Consider the following 8641-nt stretch of genomic DNA (forward strand, 5'->3'; position numbering starts at 1 on the left):
GGAGTGGCGGTTTTTGTTTTTCTTTTGTTCCAGGATTTTCCTTGTTTTTACTTTTTCTAGGACATTCTATTTTTGTGAAGGAGGATGGAGGACGGAGGAGAGTTCTGGGAGTGATACGGATGAAATAGAGGCCGAAGAAAAGTTAATAGGATATCCTGAGCAGCCCATTATCAAACTTGGTCCAGGGGTTATGAAAAGGTCTGCTAGCTCAGGAACTCGGAGGCAGTGTGAGGGGCTATTGTCTGATGAGTATTGTATCTGCAAGTTCTGCAACTCCCTAGTTGACGAGAGATGCATCCAACGATGCCAGTCCCCCAGTACTCTGAATATAGGCGGGCATCCTTTGGAGGATTATCACTCCCTGGTGGGTAAGGTGCTAAACCAAACTGAGTGTTGGGTGTGCTCTCACGTGCCTCAAGGGCAGCATAACATAGGACTAGTGCCATTCCCGCTAAACATATCCGAAGTACTCGAATTAAGGGGTGGGAGGCCCATAGAAGGGAGGTACAATAACACTAGGTCCCCTAGTCTGACGCTTCGACAATACTCCATAGGCAGATCGTTGCTGTACATACACACACAGTATGAACACCATGGCAAGAGAAATATGATTCCTGGTGAGGAACCCATAGCTACAAAATTGATTAGTGAAACTGCTGGTTTCCAAGTTATGGTTGCTCTAGATCTCACCAGGACCGCTCGGGGAACATTAAACTTTAAATATATCCAAGACCTAGCTAAATTAATAGATAATATCACCGAGATGTACGATGACACTTTCAGGTATACTGGAAGGGAGCTACAAGCGTACAAGAAGGAGTTGGTGCAACATAGACTGGTACTAAATTATCTCACCTCTATTACTGGTGGGTACTGTGTGACACTGGCCACCCAGTTCGGTGTCAAATGTTGCACGTACATTACTAATAATACGGAAGACCCTAAAGAAATTATGGACCGGAAGATGGATGAAATTTTGCAGCTGAAATGGGAATTTCGAAAGAGCCATAATTCTTCGTTATATGAGGTCGGGGAAAAGGTGGCGGGTTGGTTCTCATGGTTGAACCCAGCAAAATGGTTCTCCGGTCTGGGGGAGTGGGTACAGGAAATGGTTGCTAGTGTAGGTAAGCTCCTTCTCCTTATACTGGGTGTCATCTTAGCAATTGGTTTAGTTGTCAAATGTGTTCCTACTGTGTTGAAGTGTGGAAAACGGTCTCATGGGAGTAACACTAAGAAAGAGACGGAAAGGTTGATACCAGATACCGAGATCATGGTCTGTGAAGAAGTATTGTATAATCCTGAACTTGAAACGGTGATTGGGTGATAGTTTATTACACTATCAAAGGGTGGAACTGTCGAAGTCAGCAAATTGGATAAAGTCATTTCAATTAAAGTCTAGCAAACTTGGTTGTCTTTGTCTGAAAAGATGCATACGGTACGCATCGACGTACAAGGGCACGCTACGGCGTGAAAGGGCGTACGCATCCACTACACGTGGCAGCAACAGTAATTGATCTTTTACCATACATTCGCACAAACACGCATACTTATAAAATAGTACACATTATTGGTAGTTGCAACACATAGTCAGTTATGTCGAAATATAGTAGTATTTATATGTTATATCAGAGTTACATGCATATTAGTGAAATACACAGAACGGGTTAAAGGAATAACATCATGAGTGGTATCATAATGAACATTGTTACATATCCTACTGTTTGGTTCACTCTGCGAGGGAATCGCAGAGTGCATACGCAAGTTATGAATGATAGAGAATTATGAACTACTTAAGACTAAGGAATTCTGGCGGGAAGAGCAGAGCATACCCCCTGCAGAGAGGACCCCCTCCTTTGGATTCCTTAGGATGAACCAGCCAATGATTGACGACCCCTTGGACATTCCTGAGACCCGGACCAATAGATGCAAGCCATACCATCTTCATTGTATTACTGTATTTGATTGTGTATATAAGCAGCAGCTTGTGATCCAGAGTGCAGACATCTTGTCCCCAGACTTCAGGATTGAATGACTGCACTGGATCCAGAGCGTCTGCGATAAGTAACGGCTGTATTTACTATTACTTCGCTTGAGCATATTTTTTCCACTTATTGCGAATAAATCTTTGTGCGTTGGAAACACAAATCGAGGTTCGACAATCGTTATTGGTTAGCGACGGTACGCGCATAACATGTGCTACATGAAAAACAGACAGTATTTAACTTATGTGCAAAACAGAAAACTAATTTTATTATTAGTATTATTTAGTCACACAGTTTCAGATGCTGCTTGTTAACAACAAAATAAACACAGACATATAAGGTACACCCAATATAAGCAGACCAGACAATAATGGCCATTAAACACCTGGGTAGCTAATAGCTAATAATAAATTACTAAGTGTAAGAGGCAAAGTGCAGTTTGGGTGTGATTTTATGTGGTTTAATGTGACAATATTCTTCCAAAGGCTAAGGTCACCTGTAACAAAGAATTTTTAACACCAAAACCAGTTAATCATATGACTGGTGTGTAGAAGTGGTGACAGATCACAATGTGTCTAACACCACCATTTAGTATGTTTAGAAGTGTGTATATATGTGTGGCATGAATGGAACATTGCCTGAGTGTGCATAAATTATTATTGCTCATGTTGAGAAATTAACTAATATTTTATGAAGCAGGTGGAATAAGAAAAGGGTGGAAAGTGTCAGTGCTTTACTAGTGGACTCAACTGGACTGGAAACAAATCTGGGTGTGAGGAATAAAGCAGAGGGTGGACTTGCATATGACATCAAGGTTTTGGACTTGATTGTGTGTAGTTTGTGTTTGGCCGTGCAGAAGATTGTTAGCAAAGTGGTGATTGTGCCTGGGGTTACAATATTTAAATGTGGTTTGAAAATGTCCTGTCCTAGGAAGCGTTGGCACATGCAATTCTAACATTTAATGACCCTACTTTGTCCACATTTACAGAGGTCAGGTGAAGATAGATAGATTCGACTAATTATCAGCTGACGTGTGGGAATAGAGACAAAATCACCTAACGAATGGGCCAAGAGAAGAGGGGTTAAATACTAACATCAAAAATATACCTACTACAAGCAATTTGGGAACCATAAGATATAGTGAGAGGTAAGGGGTGTTTGTGGCTGAGGCCAAAACAATAAAGGACGGGGAAGATAGATAGTAAGTCTACATGTACATAAATGGGTCCCAAAGGACAATGAAGTTAATGGTGTATATGAAAAGATGAACAGCAGTGTACTAAGCAGCAGAGAGATCATTGGGAAGGATTGCTGAGACTATTGCAGGTTCATATTTATTTATATGATACAGTAGTAAATAATTAAATCACAATACATAGAAACTAAGATAGTAGTATTTGTCATTTAGTTCCTTGGGTGATGATCAAACAATAAGGGCTAATAGAAGAAAAACATAGGCAGGGTTGTTGGATTTTCAAGATAGTTCAACGTGTGATAATGCAGGATTCCAAACTGCCTTACATCTTTTGCTGGTGGACAACAAAAAAAAATACAAATTAAGTACAACAATATCAGCTCATAGATTACTTTAATGCGTGTACTTTGTATGCCCATTTCTGCAGATGAAGGTATAACATAACATGCAAAGGCTTGTGTTATGCTCAACACAGTAGTATCCAGAATAGTGGCTTGTGGGTTCCATGTATATATTGGTTTTGGAGTGTTGTCTGCGGTGGATTGTCAGAATTTTTTTTTATTAGTGCCATAATTTATTAAAACTGTGGTTTGCCTAATGTTGGTTAGGTGGAGAGACAAATCAACGTCTGAATCCTAGAGAGTTGGAAAAAATGCCACTTGAGCGCTGGACCCACACTTTTAAATAGGATTAAATGTTCAATTTGTACAAACAATAGATACATTCTTGAACTGGCCACCTCCTGAGACTCCAACTGTCAGTGCTCCGGGCCCTTCTCCCTTCTAACACCTTCATGGTGGTGCATGTGGGTCATAGAGACTGTTCTTTGACTAATGTTGCATGTTTTTCATTAACATCCAAACAGTGTAAATATGTACTTTAGTTTGCATTTTTAATACTGTAATCATAGAGTTTGGTAAAAAGTGTTAGCCAATAATATTTGACACATGTCATTTCCATTCCCTGCCAAAAACATTCTGCCATTTAATCAATGATATTAGGAACACAGCATATGGGTTGTTGAAGTCGTATAATTGGATGAACGAAAGTATATTGGTTTAATATTGTTTAGCCATGCAAATGCGATCCGTACGCCACTCGCACGGTAAAATACGCACGCACACACTCGCATTACAACATTTAGTTATTTATATAATTCATATTCATATTGGTTCCGTTACACTGTAATTTATGAGCAGATAGCATTTGGTTTATTATTAGTTTATATAATAAGATTATATGTGCACTTCAGTGATATATATGGTTCAGGTTGTGGGAAAGGTGGCATGTCTGGTATCATACTGAAACCCTATTTATCAGCAGCTGTCCAGTGCAGTCGGTGAAGAGATCGCACATTGCATACTTTAGTTATTGATATTAGGGAATGAACCTTTGTATGATGCTGGCCATGAAAGGAGCAGACCCCCTAGAGGGACGACCCCCATCTTTGGGTTCCTTAGATTGAATCAGCCTATGGCCTGTTTGCCCTGGAGATACCCTTTGTTTGGACCTATAGAAGCAAGCTACGTCATTTGCATTGTTCTCTGTAACACTGAATGAATATATATATGATCACAGCTGCAGCTGCCAGCCAGTCTACTCTGACCACAGTTATCTAACAGATACACTTCCATTGGGACCCATGGAAGCGCAGCGATTGCAGCGGTATGTATGTATGTAACTTTTGGTATTGGCTGTGCTGTACTGTACTTTATCATAATATAATAATGTATTGAATTGTTGATTATTTACATCTGCTAAAATAAACCACCATGTGCTTTGGAAACACATACAATTGATTGGGCAATGCTTATTTTAAAACGATAGAATTACTTTAATAGGGTCATGTAAGAAGATTTGCAAGCTAAGTCTGAGTTTCTAGACATCAGGCCGTAGATGTTGGAACATTACGCATTAGTGAGATCATATCATGTAAAACTAACTTAAGCTATTTGTTTGTTTTTTGAGTCAAAATACTTGTCATAAATAAGGAACCTAAGCTAAGGAGAGATCAGAAAACATTTTAGAGTAGGCTTAAAGGTTGCACTTTATTTTTCTTACATTTCCTATGGATTCCCTCTCATTTGGACAATAACACATGTGTGATTTGCAATCAGTTTGTGTCCAAATTCGGTTTGTATTTCATTTCTCTTTGGTCATTTAAAATTCAGATAGCATTTGTGTATTCTACATTTGACATTTGAAAGGAAACACATATGATAAATTGGAGTTACCTTAAAAATATGTATCAATCCACGGGCAAACGGAGGATTTCTGGAGGGGGGTTTCCGAATGTTTGCACAGGTATGCTTAATTAACAAGTATCACAGCGGTACTCATGCCGCCGTAATACCTGTTCTGTTATTGTCATTTACTTATTTAACCTTTAGTTTATTTCCACATTAGTGGAACTGAAAGCCCAAATCTAGACCACTGTGGTGCATATCTGCAAAAACAAGTGCTGATAAACAAAAAAATCAGTGTGTGCCAAGCACGCATATTTTAAATGAAACTTCTTTGCCTTTTGTGATGGTTTGTCACTAAGTGCCGATAGAGAAGTTTCACTTCACAAAATTGTGCACTGCTACAAATAAATCTACTGGTCTTTTACATGTCACAATATCTGAACTACAGACCCAAACACCACATTCAAAATTTCTAAATTGTTCTGGCTGTATAGTCAGTTTTATTCATTTACAGCATCCACATTCTACCTACAACTTACTACGTGGCAGCATAACACTTACTCTACAGACAATTAGATTAATGGCAGTACACAACCGTTTGTACTACCCTGGTGCCTACGGCTCTTGTCTGATATTTATGGCTCTTATTTGTGTAAGACGTCATCCACGCACTTTGCATGTGTGCCTGTGACGGACTCCTGTCCTTCTGCCGACTGGCGTCCCATTGCCTAGCAAGGGGATGCACTTCCAGGTATTGGACATGGAAGTCACTGCGCATGCGTCCAAATTACCTGCTTTTCTTCCCAGTAAGGAAAGGGACTGTCTGACATTTCCATATCAATTACCTCTTGAAAATAATCCTCCACCATCCTTTGCATGTTAATACTCATATTGGATGGAGTTATGGGCAAGGTCACACATTTTTTAGAAAAATCCTTCAAACCAGCCCAGATGTTAAACTGTTCTGGTCTGCTCTCTGCGTCTTCCCTGCTTCTTTTTTGAAAATTCAATTTTTTATGAGCAGCAGCTGATTGAGAAACTGAAGGAGGACACATCGGCAAGCCAAGGCCCAGTTCAGCGGACAACTTGCTGAGCAATAGCTCCTTGCAAAAGTTCACATCTCGTTCATTTTGAAGCAAAGACTCAATATAGGTCTTAAACCTTGGCTCAAGCACAGTGGCCAAAACGTACTGATCCGAGTTCAAGATCTTAATAACTCGAGGATCATTGTGAAGCGAATTAAGTACTTGATCGACAAGGCCAACATTCTTTGCGGAATTGCTTGCTTTCATCTCCTCCTTCAGTTTCTCAAGCTGCTTTTCCAATAGTCTAATTAAAGGAATGACTTGGCTCAAACTAGCACAATCTGCACTCACTTCACACATCACAACTTCAAATGGTTTCAGCACCTTGCACAGCACTGAAAGGATTCCCCACTGTGCAAGAGTGAAATACATGCCCCCTCCATTCCCAATGTCATCGCTTGTGCAATACGCTTGGATGGCTTTGCGCTGTTCCTCCATCCTCTGCAGCATGTACAGGGTGGAATTCCACCTAGTTACCACCTCTTGCTTAAGTTGGTGGCAGGACAAGTTAAACTGCTCTTGGAGCTGCTACAATCTCCTACATGCTGTGGCAGAATGCCTGAAATGGCCGAAATATTACGGGCCACCGAAAGCATTTCCTGCACCTCACGGTTATTTCGTAGGAAGCTCTGCACCACCAAGTTGATAGTGTGAGCAAAACAGGGAATGTGCTGGAAATCACCCAGCTGTAATGCTCGCACTATATTTTTGGCGTTCTCAGAAATGACATATCCTGGGGAGAGTCCAAGTGGTATAAGCCATGTATCAATCACATCTCTTAGTTTGCGTAACAAATTGTCAGCTGTATTATTATTATTATTATTATCTTTTATTTGTTAGGTGCCAGAAGGTTTCCGCAGCGCCGCACATAGTACAAACATAGAACAAACAGTAGACTATACAGGGTATAACAGTACAGAACAATAAACAAAAAGTACCAATACTTCAGAAACTCCAGGCAGGCAGATGCAATAGACACGGAGCAGAAGAACAGGTAAGGAGACAGGAGGGAAGAGGGCCCTGCTCATACGAGCTTACATCCTAAGGGAGGGTAAAACAGACCAGGCACAAGAGGAACCAGTTGAGGGAATGGGAGAGAGGGGAGAATGAGCGGAGGAGATGGGGTTTAAGTGGATGGTTGGTAGGCTTTGAGAAAGAGGTGAGTTTTGAGTGCACGTTTGAAGGAGCACAGAGTAAGAGAGAGGCGGATGGAGCAAGGGAGGTCATTCCAGTGAAGGGGGGCTGCACGGGAAAAGTCCTGGATTCTGGAATGGGAAGAGATGATCAGAGTGGAGGAGAGGCGGCGGTCATTGGCCGAGCGCAGGTAGCGGGCGGGAGTGTGAGTGGAGAGGAGGTTAGAGATATAAGGGGCAGTAGAGTGGGAGAGAGCCTTGTAAGTGGTGGTGAGGAGTTTGAAAAGAATTCTGTAGGGGAAGGGGAGCCAGTGTAGGGCAAGGCAGAGAGAGGAGGCAGAGGAGGAGCGGCGTGAGAGGTAGATGAGTCTTGCGGCCGCATTGAGTATAGAGCGGAGGGGGGAGAGACGGAAATGGGGGAGGCCGGTGAGGAGGAGGTTGCAGTAATCCAGGCGGGAGATGATGAGTGCGTGTATGATGGTTTTGGTGGCCTCCTGAGAGAGAAAGAGACGGATGCAGGCGATGTTGCGTAGTTGGAAGCGACAGGCTTGGGCAAGAGAATGAATGTGGGGGGCAAAAGAGAGAGAAGAGTCAAGGGTGACACCCAAGCAGCGGAGTTGGGTGACAGAGGAGATGGTAGTGTTGTTAACGACAATGGAGAGGTCATGGTGTATGCCTGTTAGTGAAGCCGGTGATACAAAGAGTGGCCTGCCTGTGACAAATGTTACGTAGTGGTGTACAGCTGCTGCTGTTCTTGCTGGTGAAGGTGAATGACCAACCCAGTGGGCTGTCACAGTCATATAGTCTTTGGTTTGCCCACTTCCACTTGTCCACATATCTGTGGACAGTGGACAGAATGGCATTTTTCAGCGCAATCTCTACATTTGTACACACTTTTTGGTAGAGTTGTGGAATAGCTTTACGGGAAAAATGGTGTTGCAATGGAATTCTGTAACACGGACACAAAACCTCAATTACCTGTGAAAAACCAGCTGCGTTTATTGTGGATATTGGACGCAGATCTAACACTAACATGGCAGGCATGGCGTCTGTGATTCGC

This window comes from Mixophyes fleayi, chromosome 4 (genome assembly GCF_038048845.1).
Source record: "Mixophyes fleayi isolate aMixFle1 chromosome 4, aMixFle1.hap1, whole genome shotgun sequence".
Classification (NCBI taxonomy): domain Eukaryota; kingdom Metazoa; phylum Chordata; class Amphibia; order Anura; family Limnodynastidae; genus Mixophyes; species Mixophyes fleayi.